Source organism: Tenrec ecaudatus, unplaced genomic scaffold, assembly GCF_050624435.1.
Source record: "Tenrec ecaudatus isolate mTenEca1 unplaced genomic scaffold, mTenEca1.hap1 Scaffold_539, whole genome shotgun sequence".
NCBI classification, from domain to species: Eukaryota; Metazoa; Chordata; class Mammalia; order Afrosoricida; family Tenrecidae; genus Tenrec; species Tenrec ecaudatus.
The window spans coordinates 250,077-270,595 of NW_027459453.1; the positions used below are offsets into that span (position 1 = coordinate 250,077).

General features: G+C 41.0%; 1 pseudogene; it reads left to right on the forward strand.

Moving 5' to 3' along the window:
• The first annotated feature begins 302 nt into the window (after positions 1–302).
• On the forward strand, positions 303–15,844 carry LOC142436675 (inositol oxygenase pseudogene; annotated as a pseudogene).
• Positions 15,845–20,519: the final 4,675 nt, after the last annotated feature.

A 20,519-nucleotide genomic window follows, 5' to 3' on the forward strand; every position in this document is an offset into this window, starting at 1 on the left:
TGCCCAGGAAAATAACTTACTGGGGGAAGGAAGGGATAAAAGATGTCTTGATACAAGGCATCAAGTAGAGAGATCATATTTGCAAAATAATGATGGCAGCATGTGTACAATTTTGCTTAATGTAGTTGGCTTATGGATTGTTGCAATATGTGTAAGAGCCCACATTAAATTATTTTTTTTTAAAAGAAAAAGAACTTACCAGTAACAGCATTTGGCAGGTTCCAAATCCTTGAATCAGACTTCAGGGGATTCACCAGTCTAGAGTTGGCACCCTGGAAAGCAATCCGACTGCAGGACCTAAAATGATTAGAATCCAGATATGTAAACCTGTCTGGGTACAGCCTGAAGCCACGCTCTCTCAGTTACATTATGAGGCAAATTTATCAGGTTTGTAATGGGGTGTGCTACATAACAATTATATAATTATTTTAATGTAATTTTCACTGGATTTTAGAAGAAACCAATCTAGTTCTAAAGCTAATCCTGTAAATGTGGAAGATAGAAGAATCAATCCATTTGAATTGTGGTGCCAGCCAAGAATTTGAAAGTACCATAAACTGCCAATAGAACACCCACTGTCTTGAAAGTAGGAAGACCCATATGCCTTTAGAGACAAGCAAAGCCAACATGGGCATGTCGTCAAAAGAGAATAGTCTCTGGAGAGCACAGCATATTTGGCAGAGTGAAGGGTCTGGAGAAAAGTGAAAAGCTCCCAACATGATGGAATGCACACACAACAAGATGGATGGACACAGTGGCTGCAACAATGGAATCAAGCAAAACAAGTGTGAGGCTGGCACAGGACTGGGCAGCATTACGTCTTGTTGTATCTGGGGTTACTATGCTTCAGAACACACTCAATGACACCTAGAAACAACACAAAGATGCATCAAGGGCCCAAGCACAAAACTGTAAAAGTGTGGACAGCTAGGAGATAGCTTATAGCCAAATTTCATGATTCCGGGAATTGGGTTTCATATAATGAATTGCATATTTAAGATGAAAATAACAAGTTGAATGATTACATCAATGGTTTTATAGCACTGATTAGTATAAACATTTATTTGAGCAGGATTGACATGATAACTGCAGCAAGGATCTCCAATATAGCAACTGTGAGGATGGCCATGGATTGTGCAGTATTTCCTCCATTTTGACATAGAATAACTATGAGTCAGTTCTGAGGGTAAGTATGAGCCAGGAACAATTCCATAGCCCTTAACAACAACAGCCTAAGACTTACAGTCAAAGTCAGACATTTTAGGATCCATAAATAGAATTTATGAATTTTGCATCTAAAAGCCTCACCACAGAAAAGCAAATCTCCGAGCACAATTCTTAATGGGTTAGACCTACCCAGATTCCAATGTGAAAATCCTATCGCAGTCTCTTATTTAGGCCTGTGTTATCTCCACCCGATTTCTAATTGATCCACTCTTATACCACGCCTAGTAATCAACTCAGAAACACCAGTAGCAGCAAACTAACTGCAATGCCCCTTTTTCCTAAAAGCTTGGAGAATTTTACTAAAAAATGAAACAAAACAAATATGAATGTCAACCTAAAAATCTTAAATGGAAGAATTAGGAAAAATTCTTTAAAACCTCCAAAATAAAAACATCACCATGTGCCATTTTTCTCCTTGAATAAGTGTGAAATTCATGGCAATTCTTTAAAGTTGGAACTCCTAATAATTCAAACAGATAAAATGATTAGCAGCTAACTTAGAAGATAGTTGGTTTCTCCTCAGAGACACTTTAAGAGCGAGGCCTGGTGACTTACTTTTGAAAAAGCAATCTCTGAAAACACTATGAGGCACGGTTCTTCTCCAGAAAACACGGGCCACCATAAATTAAAAACAACCAATTATCAAATGTTATCTAAATACTCTTGAAACTTAGAATATGAAGACAACTGCCTCTCACAAGCAAAAGATGTCCTGTGAGATTGTCACTAGAACAACCAGGGGCAGCGAGATGAAGGGCCAGCTCTCCACCATGACTTTCAATGTCTCTCGATATATCTGGGCAACAGCTGCCAAGAACAATGGTGGGGAAATTTCTATTTCAGAGAGGCAATCGGTGAAACCTCACTTAGCAACAAACTCTGCATGGAAAACTCCAAAATACTGTGTGAGTCCCTGAGCTCATTCTGATCAATCTGCTCCAAAAGGTATCCTGGACTATGAATGATAAGTCATCTGCTCAAAGCTCAGGGAGAGCCCAGCCCTCCACAACCTTCGTCCCAGAACCCTTACTCACTGGAAGGTTTGGAGTCAATGCTGACTCCTAGAGATCCTATAGGAAAGGGGAGAATTTCTCTTGTGGAGTTTCAAGATTATGCACTGTACTAGATTGGGAAGTCCAGTTTTTCTCCCATCCTGCCACCTGTGTCAGAAATAGTTAGGAAACCTTCTAGTCATACTACTCACCTTTTCAATTCACAGTTGTAGAGGCTGGCAAGGCTCAGATATCAGTCTGGACCCTTCTCTTGACTCAAGTAGGTCGAATGCACAATGAAATAAGAAGGGAAGGTCAGATGGTAGGCTCCTTCCTCATGGCTGTGCAGATTGATGAATCCAAGCTATATATGAAATATGTCAAGATGCTCTCTCACATCTGGAGATCCACACGTCTAGGAAGTCCCCAGAACTGGACAAAAGCTGCAGATAGAATGTACTTGAATTTATACGGGGAAAACCACACCCAACAGGATAACACCTCCCACTACTTGGCTGCTGACAGCAAATCTCTTCATGGAAGTGATGGCATTATATCGAACACTGTCACCTAAGCTCATTCGTAATTCCTAAACTTCTGAGAATCCTGGCCCAGCCAAGTCAGCATAAAACCGCAGCCATTAAACATTATCCACTGTGCCACCAACCCAAGTGATTTCAATAACAGAAAAGTGTGAAAGGGAAGGAGGAACGAGCAAAACCCTTCCAGAAATAGCTTCATCTAACTGGATCTCTTATATGCCATATGGTTTTGACATTTTGAAAAGTCAACTCTGGCTCTGGCCCTTAGCACAAATTCACTACCATGATGCCTATTGCTACTCAGAGCAGCTTTATAGAAAATAGGGGAAGTTCCCCTTTGACTTAACAAGCAGACTCAGACTCACTGCTTTCCATTCAGTTCTCAGGCCACACAACCTCATAGGAGGAATGACGCCTGTGGGATTCTGAGACTGTAATTCTTTACAGGCTCAGATAACATTGTCTTTCACCCTTGGGACAGCAGACTGTTGGGAACTGTAGACCTCGGGGTACACAGCCCACCTGTTAACCACTCTGCCATGAGGGCTACTGTTGGTCTTATGATATTGTAAATCATTCCAGGAGTATATGTCCCCATATCTGCCCTGGGTATTGGCTGGTAAATTCAAAGCACTGACCTTGGGATTAATAACCCAATACCTAGTCAACTCTGCCTTGACTGTGTATTAAAAGCCCAATACCTAATGAAAAGAGCTCCATCTCTCTATAGTACAGTAACCATTACTGCATCCCAAACCAGATGTGTTTAGATTATTGATCTCTGGAGAAGATTCCAGCACATTTCCTTAGTTATTAAGTGTGTTTATGAAGGAAGCATCATTAACTGGTTTTTTTTCATTCAAAATTAACTTTCTTATAGATTAGGTGGGTAGAATTTCATATCTTTTGTTACATATCCCATCAGTCATAGGATAAGGCTCTCTTATTCTGCTGTGTCTGGGCAAGGTCCTTGTCTGCTTGCAATGTCTGTGGGCTTAATCTGCCCTAGACAGCACCATAGATGTATGCTTCAGCATTACCTTGAATCTGGGAGGTTCACTGCATAGAGACTGCTAGTCCACAGAGCTCTGATCCAGGTCTCCTTTCTTGCTGTAATCAGATCAGAGATGAAATGTTCTGGAGCCACACCTCAGGAAAATCCCCTTACATCTAGGTCAGAAAAGATTATGAAGGGATAAAGGATTTGCTATCATAGCCTGAATCCCTTTACCACGGAATATGATCATACATGATCCCATCCCAACTGATCCATTCTCTGAGGCCACATTATACCAGAAATGTAAAATAAACTAAAACCCAGTAATATGGTGTCCATTCTCCCTCACAGCCAACCTATGAACAGATTAGAACTGTTCCCTAGAACTAGTGCTGTCAATCATATGCTCCCAAACTTAGTGACCCTTTTGCATGCCCCCTAGCAGGAAAATGGAAAAAATTACCCACATCCTTGCTGACTATTGAAACGTTTTTACTATAGCCCATAATCCAGAATAAAGTATTACAAAAAATCTCACTGCCCCTTGTCGGAGCATACTAATGGTGACTATTTAGGACAGGGTAGAACTGCCCTTGAGTTTCTAATTCCTTATGGGAGCCACATATTTCTCCCATAAAATACACGTGCACCATTCCATTTCCCCTCAAGGGGCAGTATCAGGTACTTCAGTAAACACTGCACTATGCCGTTATAGGAGCAGACTTCTTATCTTTCTCAATTAGAGACCTACTCAATTTGAAGCTGTCAACTCTGGATTAATAGACAAACTCTGCCCACTACTCGACCAGACTTCAAAATTGACACAATTACAAAACTTTCACACCACTGAGAATTATGATCCCAGCAAGTTGATACAGTTAATGTATCTCTGTAAATCAGTAAGATATTAAAACACACCGAGGACCCAGAAAAGGTACTGAGATGTGAAAGAGATAGAGGGTGAAAATGCATCCGAATCTGTTTGCCCTGTTTATATTGAATAGAGCAATAAATCCATATCTTCAAAATCCAATATAGAACACACTCAATTCACGCAAAAACAGACTTGCATATCTAATGTTACTTATGCTCATTATTCAAGAAATAAATACAACATATATAATGCTTTCACATGCAAAAAATGTCTATTCTTCCAATTTTGGTGGGTAGAAAGATAAAGTTTTACATGACTGGCTGTAAGGGATGGCATTATCTGTTTGCTGTCCCTGAGGCCAGGTCCTTGTCTCTATTTCACATTTAGAGTCTTAGTTTTCATCTTCCAGGTCCCTAAAGAAATGTGTCAAGTCCAAGATATTTCCAGAGAATCTGAGACATCTCAGAGAAACCATCTGGGCCAAATAATGAGAATGCCGTTTGAGGTTGAGCAGATTTCAGCTGAAATCCACCACCACTTCTAGGACATACCCAATTTTTCAGATATACACATCAGTGGGAGGTTAGGAAACAATAAATTTCAGCTACCTACAACACAGGAGCAGTGTGGTTTAGAACAAACTCTGGATGGCCTTGGGAAGAATGGGCATTAGAGAACACTCCATTGCACCCAAGAGGAACCTGTCTGTGGATCAAGAGGCTGCTGTGCAAACAGAACAAGGGAATACAGAATGGTTTAAAATCAGGAAAGTATGTTACAAGAATTTTTAAAAATAACTTTATTGGCAGTTCTTACAGCTTAAAGATAATCCATACATACATCCATCGTGTCAAGCCCATTTGTGCATATGCTGCCATCTTCATTTTCAAAATATTTTCTTTCTACTGGAACCCTTTGTATCAGCTTCTCATTTCTCCTTTCCCCACCCTCCTTCCCTCATGAAACCTTGATTATTTATAAATTATTACTTTTTGCATGACTTGCACCAACCGCTGTCTCCCTTCACCCACTTTTCTGTTGGTCCTCCTCCTTGGAGAGGTTTACATGTAGATCACTGTGATCGCTTTCCCCTTTCTACCCCCACCTTCCCCTTCCCCTCCTGGTATAGCTACCATCATTATGGGTCCTAAGGGGTTATCTGCCCTGGATCCCTGTGTTTCCAGCTCTTATCTGTATCGTGTACATGCTCTTGTCTAGCTGCATTTGTAAGCTAGAATTGGGGTCATGATAATGGGGAGGAGGAGAAGAAGCACTGAATAACTAGAGGAAAGTAGTATGTTTCATTGGTGCTATATTTCACCCTGACTGGCTCATCTCTTACTTGTGACCCTTCTGTGAGGGGGTGTCAAATTGTCTACAGATGGCCTTGGGTTTCACAGTGATATGGTTTTTTGTTCTGGGTCTTTGATGCCTGATAGTTGATCCCATTGACACAACATGATCACACAGGCTGGTGTGCTTCTTCCATGTGGTCTTTATTCCTTCTCAGCTAAATTGACGCTTTTTAAATTTTCAAGCCTTCCTGACCCTAGATGCTATATCTTTTGATATCTGGGCAGCATCAGCTTTCTTCATCACATTTTTTAATGTGCCCATTTTGCCTTCAGTGATTGAGTCAGGAAGGTGAGCACCAAAGAATGGCAAGTTATTAGAACAAACTATTTTTGCATTGAGGGAGTACTTGAATAGATCTATTTACTGATCATTATATATAAATACATACCTCTATTTAGACCTCTCTATGTGTCCTTTACCTCCTAGTTCTTTTCCCTATTTCCTTTTACTTTCCTCTTGTCCCACTATCATTTTCAACCTTCATTTGGTTTTCAGTAATTCCTCGTGGATACATTGCACTTGATCAAACGCCATCAAGCCTCCTGCGCCTTCCTCACCATCAAGTTTACATCACTTGTTGCTCTCCTATCCTGCTTTTGTTGGCTCCCCCCTTTCTTTCCCCTGCCTCCCCATCTCCTGTGTCCCTTCCGGAACCATCAGTCCTGTTATTTTCTCCTCAGGATTGTTTACCCCGCCTACCTTATCTATATAGACATGCAAGAACAATATTAAGCACAAAAAGAAAACAACAAAACAAACCAACAGCAAAAAAGAAAAGTCTATAAATAGTTCCCGGTTTGTTTGTTGACTATTATGAGTGTTTGCCAGTCGAGTCTCATGGGATGTTACACCCTGGCTCCAAAGTCCATTTTTGGGATTCCTCAGGGACTTCATTGCTTTACTCCCCTTGTTGCTCTGTCAAACACCCTTAGTGTTTCTGCCCGGTGTGGTGGGGTCAGATTGGAGACAATTCTCACACCGTGTCTTCGGTGTTATGCCCTGTAGCGCTATGGGTCACTGATGGAAATCGTGTCTCGTGCTGAGGCCAGCCCTATGGTCCTCTCTGTGCATTGGCTGCTCCCAGCAGGAATATCATCCTTGGGCTTGGTGGACCAGGGGTGTGTTCTACTCTCTCTTTCACTCATAGTTTGCTCCCATGTGCTCTGTTCAGAAGTGCCCCTCTCCCAGAGCTGTAGCTTCAGTGTTGTCCTTTGTAGTCCATTTTCCTTCAGTGCTCTCCATCAGTCACCCTGGGAACCATCAGACTGATGATTCTTCAGGCAGGGAGGCTGGACATGTAGCTGGGATTGGGGCTTCCCCTGAAGACCTCTCTATTGGACTGCTGCATCATGCCAGTATGTTGAATTCATGTCTTGGCACACCAGGTTGAGGTCTGGTCCCTCTCTCTCACTCCTGTGGAGATTTAAACAATACCCTCCCCTTGGATGTATTAGTGCCCTGTTCCCCTACTACCCATGCCTCCCCCCACTTTTCTTGCTTTTCCCCTCCTTTTTCATTGACTGTCATATGTATCCCTGGATTGGGTCTGGCCCCTGCCATACTAACCTGGACTTCACCCCAGGAATGTATTCATATAGTAACTTTCCCCCTATATCTCCTTTGCCTTTTAAGCTTACTTAAGTGGACTTATGGTTTACTTCTCCTTTTACCCTTTGCTTATTTCACTTCACATAATTTCCTCCAATTTTTCCCATGCGGCAATGTGCTTCATGCACTCATCACTGCTTTTCAGGCATGTGTAGTACTCCAGTGTATGCATGTACCACAGTTTTTGAATCCATTCATCTGTTGATGGAAATTTGGGTTGTTTCCAACTTCGTGCGATTGTGAACTACGCCATGATGAGCATTGGGGCACAGATATCTGACTGTGGTTCATTTATTGCCTCTTCTGAGGATATGCCAAATAGGGGAATTGCTAGGTCCTATGGTAGCTTGATTTCCATCTCTTTTATACTTCACCAAATCTAATTCCATAATGGCTGTACATACATACAAGTCCACCAGCAGTGGACCAATGTTCACATCTCACCACAGCCACTCCAACACTTGTTACTCTCTGATTTTGTGAATTGATAGAATTCTGGCTATCTTTGAGGGTGTTAGGTGGTATCTCACAGTTGTTCTAATTGATATTTCTCTGATGGCTAATGATCAGGAACATTTTCTCATATTTACTGGGTATTCAGATTTCTGCCCTTGTGAAATTTCTGTTCAGGTCCTTTGCCCATCTCCTCAGTGGGTAATTAGGTGGTTTGTTTTTTTTTTAAGCAAGCAGAGTATTATAAATTTTAATAAGGCGTTTGTCTGATGTGTCATTACTAAAGATATTTTCCCAGTCTGTCAGCACTCTCATTACTCTCTTGCTGAATTCATTCGATGTACACAGGCATTTTATCTTCGGTATACCCCTCTTGCCAATTAGTGACTCAACTGTATTTGTGTCCTTACCTATATACGATAGCCTAGATATTCCCTGCACCAAAGTTCTCAGGTTGGTCGCAATTCCCTCATTGATTGTCCTAATAGTTTGGGGTTTTACCACAAGGTCTGTGATCCACCTTGAGTTTAATCTTGTGCGCGGAGTGAGATAAGGGTCTTGCTTCATCTTTCTGCAGGTAGATATCCATTCTTTCCAGCACCACTTGTTGAAGAGGGCATCTGCTTCCCATTTGATATCTTTTGGTCCTTGTCAAAGATCAGTTGTCTGTATGCTGATGATTTTATTTCTCGGGTTTTAGTTCTTTTCCAATGTGTGTTAGGGTCTCGTCCAGCGAGACCCTCACGCGGTGACCTGGAGAGGCAACGAACCTGGATGGCAAAAAGACACAGAGACGTGGGGCAAGACAAGTGCTGATCAAGCCCGTTTATTTTGCCAAAACTCTGGGTATATATTCACAACAGAGAAGGAAGTGGGAGGCACATATTCCAATGAAGGACACTGTGTAACAACCGCACACTGTACAACAACTAATCAGCCACATGTTCCCAATAAGGTACAAAGGGTGCGCAACAGTACTCAAAGACGTCCGTGGCGACGTCCGCATGCAAATCAAGGCTTACCGGGTGAACTTATCACGATGTTCCTAATATGGTATATCTGCAGTTCAATGGGTGCTCAGTACTTTGACTAATGGCAACAAGGTCAGTTATCACAATTTCTCATGCTACTGAGCACGTAGTTTGGAATGTGGGGGCGAAGTTGGGCAGGAAACAAAGCCTTGCTGTTAGAAAGCGGCCAAGTTTCTCCTACGTGTCTGAGGCCAGAGTCTTAATGGCTATCGGCTCCCAACAAATGTGATAGGATTTTATCCTCTCCCCATACTTATTAAATGTATATTCTGACAAAGTAATCTGAGATGCTGGAATTTTTTGAAGGAAAACGTGGCATCAGGTTTGGGAAAAAATCATATTAACAACCTTCCATATGCAAGTGACAAAACCTTGCTTGATTGAAGATTGGCTTGAAACATTTGCTGATAAAGGTCAAATACTGCAGCCTTCAGCATGGACTACAACTCATTATAAAGAAGACCAAACTCCTCATAAGTGGACTAATGAGTAATATAATGAGAAATCAATAATATATTGGTATTGTCAATAATTTCATCTGGCTGGCATGCACAATAAGTGCTCATGGAAGTGAGACATACTAGTGTTAGCCACTGATATGCCATCTTTTGACTGCTGGATGACCTGCTCCGTTCCCCTCTCATCTGGGAAGGTCCCGCTAGAGAATAATTTTGGAATGCACTCATGTTCTCCGGATCAGAACATTGTAATTAATAATATTTTTGCTTTTAATGTTGTAACCAGTAGATTCCTATTTTTATGTTATTAAACAGAATGTTATAATCAGTGCTATACTGTGTAATGCTCACTAGCTTTAAAGAATAATAACATTAATATTGCTTTCTGCTTCTGTCCATGCTTGCATAAGTCCTAGACAAATGATAAATGAGTTTTTGCCTTTATAGATGGACTGAAATGTCTACTCGGGACTCCAATCAAAGAATCGCTTTTAAATTCTAGCAGTCCGGTTATAACCGAATAAAGACTCTTTTAAATTATCGTAACATTATAGTGGCTGTCATTCATTTCAAACCACAACAGAAGCAAAAGTCAAGAAATCAAGTGAACCATTGGATTGGATGAATCTGCTGCATAAGACTTCTTGAAAGTGTTGAATAAAAGGATCTTGAGGATCATAAGGTACACCTGCCAGAGATTTGTTATTTTCTGTTTCTTGTTTACCCCCTCAAACTCTTTTATTAGGACATAATCCAGACACATCATTCAATAGTTGTCATATCATGTGACTATCACAATCAGCTTCAAGCATTTTCTTCCTTCTTTTATTTGATATCAACTCCCCACTAGCTCCCACATTCCATGTTGTGCCTTTCAGGACCCCTAATGTAGTTATAGTTTCTACAGAGTCACCCACCCTGGGTTCTATATAGCAAAACTACATAGAAAAATATATAAAAGAGTCAAGATGGCTGCTAACTATAACAACAACAAGGACAAACTGCAATTCAAAAAGCAAAAACAGAAAGTATAGAAAAACAAGATTAAGATCAAAGAGTACTGAAAGGGAGAGCAAATAATGTTTTTAATTATTCAAGTCAGAGTTTTTATTTCAATCTACTATTATCATCTCTGATTGATAGCCAGGTTATTCCTATACCTTAATTATGGTCAGACAGAAATCACAGAGACTTATTGCATGTATAAATCCTGCAAATGTGTTTTGGTCTTTGACTGTCATCCATAGCCTTCTTAAAATCAGTGTTTAAAAACTTGTTAGGGCGTGGTCAAGGGTAATGCAACCAAGAGGAGTTACTGAAACCCAAATGAAGACTGAGCATGATAGTCGGACAAGAGGAAAGTCAAAGGAAATAGAGGAAAGAGCTAGGAGGCAAAGGGCATTTATAGAGGTCTAAATAAAGGCATGTAAATATTTATATATACATTTATATATGATAATGGGGAAATACATCTCTGTGCATATATGTATAGGTTTAGTATTAAGGTAGCAGATGGACATTGGGTCTCCACTCAAATACTCCCTCAATGCAAGAATATTTTGTTCTATTAAACTAACATTCAATGATCCTCACCCTCTCGACACAATCACTGAACACAAAGCGGGTGAATAAGTGAATGTGATGAAGAAAGCTGATGGTGCACAGCTATCAAAAGATACAGCGGCTGGGGTCTTAAAGGCTTGAAGGTAAATAAGCAGCCATCTAGCTCAGAAGCAACAAAGCCCACATAGAAGAAGCACACCAGTCTGCGTGATCATGAGGTGCCGAATGGATCAGTTATCAGGCATCAAAGAATAAAAAATCATATCATTCTGTGCTCACCTCCATGATATGATCACTGAAGACAAATGGGTGCATAAGCATATGTGGTAAAGAAAACTGATGGTGCCTGGCGATCAAAAGATATAGTGTCTGGGGTCATAAAGCTTGAAGGTAAACAAGCAGCCATCTAGCTCAGAAGCAACAAAGCCCACATAGAAGAAGCACACCAACCTGTGCGATCATGAGGTGTTGAAGGGATCAGTTATCAGGCATCATCAGAACAAAAAAATCATATCACTGTGAATGCCGGGGGGAGGGGAGGAGTGCAGACTGGAGACCCAAAGCCCATTTGTAGGCCACTGGACAACCCCTTACATTGTCTCAGGGAGGAGATGAACCAGACAGGATGTCGTGCAGCAACAATGGAGCATAGTTCCTAAATGATCCCCAGACCCCCAAACACTCTATCATGATCCCAATTCTACCTTACAAATCTGGCTAGAACAGAGGGTGTACACTGTTACAAATAGGAACTGGAAACACAGGGAATCCAGGGTAGATTATTCCCTTCAGGACCAGTGGTGTGAGTGGTGATACTGAGAGGGTGGAGGCAGGGTGGGTTGGGAAGGGAGAACCAATTATAAGGATCTACATATAACCTCCTCCTATGGGGACGGACAACAGAAACATGCGTGAAGAGAGACGTTGGACCGTGCAAAATATGACAAAATAGTGATTTCTAAATTATCAAGGGGTCATGAGGGAGTGGTGAGGGAGGGGATAAATGAGGGAGTGATGCCAGGGGCTTAGGTGAAGAGTTAATATTTTGAGAATACTGAGGGCAATGAATGTAAAAATGTGCTTTACACAATTGATGCACGTGTGGGTTTTGATAAGAGCTGTATGAGCCCCTAATAAAATGATTTTAAAAAGAGGCACAGACAATGGTTATTAGGAAAAAAATTGAGCTCTGATACCATGCTCTGCTGCAGAATTGGATGTTACTATTGACAATCCTTGGATCACATATGTTGATGTTATTCTTCCATGTGGGCTTAGTTGATGGTACACTTAGATCACTGCTTGTTTGAAAACAAGACTTAAGATTCGAGACACTATTGTTTCTGATAGATACCATCTAATTTCTTCACCACACTTTGCAACTACATCTTCTGTATTTCCTTCAAAAGGGAATTTTGTAAGAATTAACTGTTCTTAGAATGTAGCTTGGGTTAATTATGAGCTCCACCTCCATCCCTTACTCTGTTTATTCTATTCACCTCTGGTTCACCTTAGAGACATCTTGTTATTTTATGGCAGATAACTTTATCAATCATCTCTTTGAAGCATAAGGTAATTTTGTTTATAGTGTCATTGATTCAGCCCAGGATAATATATTTAAAACACAATTAAGAAAAGGTAATTGAATAAATGTACAGCCTTAGTATTTTCAATTGCCTGTGAAAAGTGAATGTGAAAGTTGAACATTCTTCAATGCATACAAAGGAAGACTGAAGAAGAATCAACGTATTAGAATATAGTAAAGGCAAAAGAACATTAAAAGTACCATGGACTGCCAAAAGTTAAAACAAATGTGCCATTGAAGAAACATGGCTACAGTGCTCCTTAAAGGCAAAGATGGCGATATTTTGCTTATGTACTTTGCACATGTTATCAGGAGAGACCAGTCCCTAAAGAAAGACATCACATTGGGGAAATTAGGGCAAGTGAATGATAAAGAAATCTCCTCAATGAGATGGACTGATGCAGGAGCTGCAAATATGGGCTCAAACATGAGAACATTGTCAGAATGGCAAAGGACTGAGTCATGTCCCTTTTTGTTAGACACAGGTTTGCTATGAGCTAGAACTGACTCAGTGACACCTATGAAGAATCAACTACATTTGTGACAAATTATTGGTTTACCACATAAGCTCTTCCCTGTTGGACCATTATATAAGTGCCAGAGTATATTCATAATCTATAGCAGAAATTAAACACTCGTCTTTGTGTTCTTTAATGACTTACATCTACCACACGGGACTAAGAAGACCTCTCTAGGACTTCCAATGCTCTAACTTTTAAAGGGAGGTGAGTTTTATCTTTCTCTGCTAGAGAGACCACATATTCAAACCTATCAGTTGATTGGTGGGGCTTGATGAGGTCATCCACTCCTGGAAAGATGGCCAGTCCAAAGAGGGACTTAGAAGTCCTAAGTGGGACTTCTACTCTTTTTCATAAGTTTGAAGAGGCACAGAGGGTATAAGCTTGAACTATGGAAAATGAGCTACACAGATAAATATCCACAATGACTGAACCAGATTTCATATATGAGCATCTGGGTGATAAAGTCATTTCTTAACCAATTGCTTAATTCACTCTCACCCTCCAACACATTCCTCACAATTTTTTATATTCTTTGAATCACAGTAAGGTGTGATGACTGAAACTTTGTGTATCATGGCTGAGTCAGGATTCTAAGGCATTGGTTCATGATGATGGAATCCGCCTGGTTGATAAGAGTTCATAGAATGCCATCTCTTTCATGATGAGACCTACTGTGAGCAGCCAATGAGGAGGAAGATAGCTTCCTTGTGGGTGTGGTCTTATCATTTAAAAGGATTCTCTGAATGGTCTTTAGCTTTGTTCTGGACCTGGACACTTCATCTGACCTGAAGGTTTGGGGACTTGAGACAAAATCCTGTAATTGTGTTTCTGGAAGTTGTCGGTCTCAATTTGCTTGAGAAAGAAGTCTGCCATCTTACCTCCCATCTTGCATTCATCAGCCACTGGATATACTTGATCTAGGATAAGAGTCAGGACAGGAATCTGAGCCTTGTCAGCCTCTGCAACTGTGAGCTGAAATATGCAGTAACATGAAAACTGTCTACATTAGTGGGTCTCACCCTGTGGATTGCCACCCCTTTGGGGGTAAAACGACACATTCACAGGGGTCGCCTGATTCATAACAGTAGTAAAATTATAGTTATAAAGTAGCAATGGAAATAATTGTATGGTTGGGGGAACTGTATTAAATGGTCATGGTATTAAGAAGATTGAGAACCACTGCTCTAAATGGTCCTGAGAAGCTAAGTTTGGAGGGGCCAAGAAGTTGAAGGCCTGGGTCCTTAAACTTGGCTCTCCTTGAGGCCATTGTGAATTGAGGTCACTCTATTTTGCATTATGAACATATGGATATAGTTGCTCTACTCAATATAAACAGAGTATCCAGATTAGGGTGTCCTGTTTACCCTCAATCTCTTTAACACCTCAATACCTATTCAGGGACTTGGTGTGTCTTACATCTTCTCTTTGTGTAATTCTTCATTATGTGTATCAACTTGCTGGGGTCGAGGTTATCTGTAGTGTGGCAGGCATGTAAGGATGTCAGTGTTGGAGCTGTGCTCCAGTGTGGACTTATTCCTCCATTTATCATGAGCTGGAGGCTTCAAAACCACCAGCTTCTGCGATTCAGAGAGATAATAGTCGGCTCCCCTAGAGACATACAGCAGTGTTTCCCAAGGTACATGATACTGCCCACTGAAGCAAAATGGAAATGTCCATTCAGTGTAAAAGTGATACCAATGTTTTTTAGAGGGGAGAAAGATGGGGCTTACTACTCCCATTAAGTATTGCAGTCTTGGATGATTACATAAGACTGGCTAGGTCTGTTGTGGGATACACTGTTTCTCTCTGGCTCCATACTCTTGAAGAGTTCCCGGAACCCACAATGGTTGGCCAGCTGAAGATGGAGCCCAGAATGGGCAAGGGGAAGGCCATCTTCTGAAACTACACTTGTGGCCAGCTCCTGGACCTCGTCTTTGCCAGCTATAGACTCATGCACACACACCAGGTGGTGGACTTCATCAGAGGGAAGCACGCCCACTTCGGAACCTGCTCCTCCAAGGAGATGACAGTCCTGGAGGCCATAGACCTGCTGGACCAGCTGGTGGATGAGTCAGATCCGGATGTGGACGTCCCTACCTCCTTCCATGCCTTCCAGACTGTGGAGGGCATCCAGAGGGCACATCCCCACAAGGACTGGTTGTACCTGGTGGGGATGCTGCATAATTTGGGGAAGTTGCTGCCCCTGGCCAAGGAGCCCCAGTGGGCCGTAGTTAGAAACACCTATCCTGTGGGCTGCTGGCCCCAGGCCTCTGTGGTCTTCTGCGACTCAACTTTCCAGGACAATCCAGGCCTCAGGGATCCTCTATACAGCTCTGAGCTTGGGATGTACCAGCCTCACTGCAGCCTGGGGAATGTCCTCATGTACTGGGGCCATGATGAGTATATGTACCAAGTGATGAAGTTCAACAAATTTCCTCTAGTTCCACTCCTTCTATGCGTGGCACACCGGTGGTGACTACCGGTAGTTGTGTAGCCCTGAACATGCCGCCCCGGGTTCAGGAGTTCAACAAGTTTGAACTCTACATCAAATGCCCAGACCTGCCTGATGTGGACATACTGCACCCCTATTACCAGGGGCTCATTGGCAAGTACTTCCCCAGAGTCCTCAGTTGGTGACCATCCTGCATGCCCAAGACAACCTTGTGATCATGGAGACAGGCCTGGCCCACCCAACTTCCTTGATAGACCCCACCCACCTGACTGTGCTCAGGTTTGCATCAATAAAGACCTTAAAGTGTCAAAAAAAAGTACAATCTTGGAAACCCATAAGGGCAGTATACTCTGTCCTACATGGTTGCCATTCATCAGCATTGACAGTGACAATAAGCTATTTTTATACATCATTGGGGACTATAGGCTTTATTACAAAAGTTTTCAATTACCAGCAAGGGTGTAAGTTTTCTGTTTTTCTAAGAAGGGGCCTCAAACTAGGGACAAGAAGTGAAGAAACCAATGATGTATAACCTTGAGTGACTTCGAGAGCAGTTAAAATTTATTCTACAGGATGGCAATGAGGGGAATAGGACTAAATGAAATGGGGCTTGATTTACTTCATTTTACATGACACAATGTGGCATCCTTGAATGGATCTAGTATGATGGGTCTCTTTTCAACAGTCAAGAGTGCCTGTATTTCTGGAGATCTTCATGAATCTTGGCATCCAAGTTTCACTGGGTCTAGAAGATTCCAAGGGCAGAGGTCTTGGTTTCCAAGAACACGCTTTGCTCCTGCCTGTTATTATATGAGGGTACTAGAATCCTATCTGTCTGCTGGCCTCTATTCTCATATTGTGTAGAAGAGAGAAATTAAGCTAGCAAGGGTGGATTGGGGTAAAGCTGTTGATGTCAGATGCATCCTGTAATCTTGGCCTCCAAATGGCCACATTATCATACCAAAGATAACTTCATCCTCATGAACCTAATCCAAAACAATCCCATATGCATCACAAACATGAATGTCTTAAAAATGACAGAAACACAGAAGCAGAGGTTATGAGTTAGGAAACATGGTAAAGAAGAAATGACATTAGCTACCTATGTGTGTGATGATTGCATCCCAAGGTCTATTAGGATGGCTGTGAGAAAAATGTACAGTCAGAAATATGGTGGTTGCTTATTGAATCAAATAATCAGATGGCTCACTACGGGGGATAGACAAATACAAGAGGAATGACTGTTCACTCATCAAATGGAAATGTTGAGAACTATATTGAACCACAATGCTCCCTGTGATGGAATATCTGTGCAAATACAAGAAAATCTTGCCAATACAGTGAAGAGTCAAATTTACCCACCAATCACTAATGAAGAAATTAAAGAATTCTTCCAACCACTTCAGTATGAAATTGACCTACCATGCAGTCAAGTAGCATAGATAATTATTGGTAAGTGGAATGAGAGATTAGGAAACAGAGGAAAGAAAAGCAGTTGGAAAACGGGGTCCTTCTGATAGAAATTTGGAAATCACATATACCTTTGTAAAAACCACAAATGGCTGCTATACATATAGGCTTATACCAATGTAATTCACTGAAGTAAAATCAAGTACGTCTGTGGAAAATGTTTTAGAGTACAAAAGATACCCCAGTCCCAAATATAAATTAAGGACAGCATTTACTCAGCCATAAGGACAAAAAGATGACACAAAACCACAGATACATAATGTGGATGAGGAATGCTATTAGCACAAAGTCATAAGAGCATTAAATATTCACAGTCAGGTTGTTACATCACTAAGACACAGAATACAGGAGACTTTCAAATTCGTGAGTAACTGAAAGTTCATTAATCACAATAGAATGGGGGATTATAGAAGCCCAAAGAGGAGCAAAATGTCAACACATGCTTAGAAGATTAGCCCTTCCAAACAAGGCAGTCTGGGAAAGATGGCTAGGTTACAACTTTTGTGTATGCAACCTCGAGTACTGTACTACCTGTCAAGGACACACACTCAATCCGCTAAGGGACTGCTCTATAATGCCTTGACTGTATAGAGGGTAGAGGTAATCCACTCTCCAATGTACTCTACCTGAGGGCAAGATTATTTACTTCATTGTGACATTATCTCAAGGAATTCATTGATGTGAGTTTGTTTTTTTGTTGTTGACTTTGTATGTTATGTATACCCTGACCAAAGTGAAATTATAAAATGTAAGGCCAAACATAATAGAGATTTTGGAGGAGCTTGTTATCTTCAGTCAAAATGAAGCTGGGACCATGAAGCTGAAGACATGAGTCAAAGACATGAGAGCACAAATATAACCTTTGGTACATCACACATGAATGTCAAGACCATCTCACGTACAGATATGATTAATTGAACGCGAACAACAGGAAACTGGATCAGCTGTAAAATGGCATCAATAGCATTATGTATGAAGAAAGCAACATCATTCCCAAGACAGAAAAGAAAGAATGATCGAGGCGAACATCAAGGAGACTGATACCTACCACTGGTAGAAATGTAGGTAAAGCAAATGGAAGAAATGATGAAGAAGAGCTGAACAGAACATTTTAAAGAGCAACTTAAGAAGACATTGAAGTATTGAACTGAAACACGTTACTCACGGGGAAAACCATCAAAGTTATCATAGTGAGAACAAGGAGAATTTCATTCAGTATATGTGGTAGAGAAAAGAGAGGTGGGAATAGGCTCACACCCCAAGAAAGCTTTGCCTGAAATAATCTAAAGAAAAATATTGGCAGAGCCATTAATAAACCGAATTGTTTGTGGCTTTCTTTCACCAGAGAACCTAAACATATAGTCATTTCTGCAAAGCTCTTTATTAATAGCTCTGTAATCAAGAGTGGATATTTTCATCCATCTGGTCAGAATTGAGGACAGGGGACTAAGCTCGCTCTCTTTAAATGTCTACAGGGGAACTCCCTTAAGTCTACCCTCCTTAAAATCTCTTCTTTTGGGGGTTGAGATTCTACCCTCCTTAAAATCTCTTCTTTTGGGGGTTGAGATGAAAGGGTTGGGGACTAAGCCTTAAACTTGCTCTTCAGACATGCGACTTTTGGCAGAAGTGTTGTGGCATCAAATAAATGATGAACACTATAATGCCTTGATAATTTAGAAGAGACTATTTGGTTATCACTGGACTGCTAGAATCTAAAAGGGACTCTTTGATTGCAGTTCTAAGTGGATATTTCAGTCAATCTTTAAAGGCAAAAGCTCATTTATCATTTGTTTAGGGCTTAAGCCAACATGGACAAAAGCAGAAAGTAAAACTAATGTTATTCTTCTTTAAAATGAGTGAGTCCTACGGGGTACAGGATTGATGATAACATCCTGGTTAATAAAATAAAAATAGCAATATCCTGGTTACAACATCAAATTCAACAATATTATTAATTACAATTTCCTGATCTCCAGAACATAAGAGTCCATTTTAAAATCAAACACTGGTGAGACTTTCTGAGATGGGAGGGTGAAGGATGAAGATCATTCATTCAAAAAGATGGCGTGATTGTGACTAGTGATAGTCTGTCTCAGAAGAACAGATAATAATTTTAAAATGTTTAAAATTCTGTTGTGAAATAATTCTTTATTGTGACTTAGGTGTGGATTTTGTTTGGGCCGGGTCCGAACCAAGGCAGCCACCTGTACCAGCTTCTCGAGAAGACAAATGACCTGGCTGAAATGGAAAGCATCTGCCTCCAGCAGTTCAAAAAGCTTACCTCCTGGGGCAGAGCACAGCCTCTTCTCCCCAGTGTTCCAGGAAGCAAGTTTTCTGAGAACAAGATTATTTACTCACAGACCCCATCCTGGCTCAAATCCTGCAGCTACAGCACTAAAACCTCCCTTCCCCTTATCAACACATATGTCCTTGGCTTGGACCCTATTTAAGTCCCACTGCCTCACTACCAGGTGCTATTTCCCTGACCTAATATGTTGGGTCTCAGAACCTTCCCAGGGGCTCAAGATGCCTCCATCCCTTTCTCTGCTCTCCCTTCCCTCCTGGGAGTTCTTTCCCTGCCTCAGTAAAATCTTTCTCAACTTCACATTCCTGGCTAAATTCTATCTCTGTTCTGCACCTCTGTTAAACCTCTCATATTTATTCATCAGTTTCATATTCAGTAATTTAAGTTATTTTCCAAATCGGCAATTGCTTGTAACTATCCATAGCCTATAACCCCTCCTGAGATATTAATGTGCTACCATTAGCAGGAACGCAGGATGCTAAGGCAAGGGACTTCAAGGGGGTCAGCAAACACATGAGCAGCTGCATGCATGTATAAGTGTTCTTTCACAGAAATTATCATCGGGGTCCTTTTGGCTGGTTCATTGTAATGTTCCTCAAAGAAAGCAGATAAGGTAGGCCATACATACATTTTATTTTCAACCAATTATTATTTTTTTTGCCAAAGCTGAAATATCATGTGGAATGATTGTATCTTCTCAGACAATTCGAGGCATGTTGCATTTGGTCCTTGCAGGGATCAATTGAACTCATTCATGATGACAAACACATCAACCAAGTAAGCTATATCTGCAGTTCACTTTTATCACTGAAAGGTGCTTCGAACTACGGTCTTGCTATCTGATTGAGAAACGCTTTGAGTTCATTATGAAGCTCAAAAACACGTTTTAAAATTCTTCCTCTTGACTACCATCTCACTTCAGTGGGAAATAACAGACCATAACTTGGCGTATCTAACTTGTTACACAGTTGGGAAAACAGTCGACTGTTTAAAGTGCTCGTCATTACAAAATTGACAGAAATTATGACGCTTTTCATCACTTCTTGTAACTCTTGTGGCAGCATCTTCATTGCTAATATTTGCCA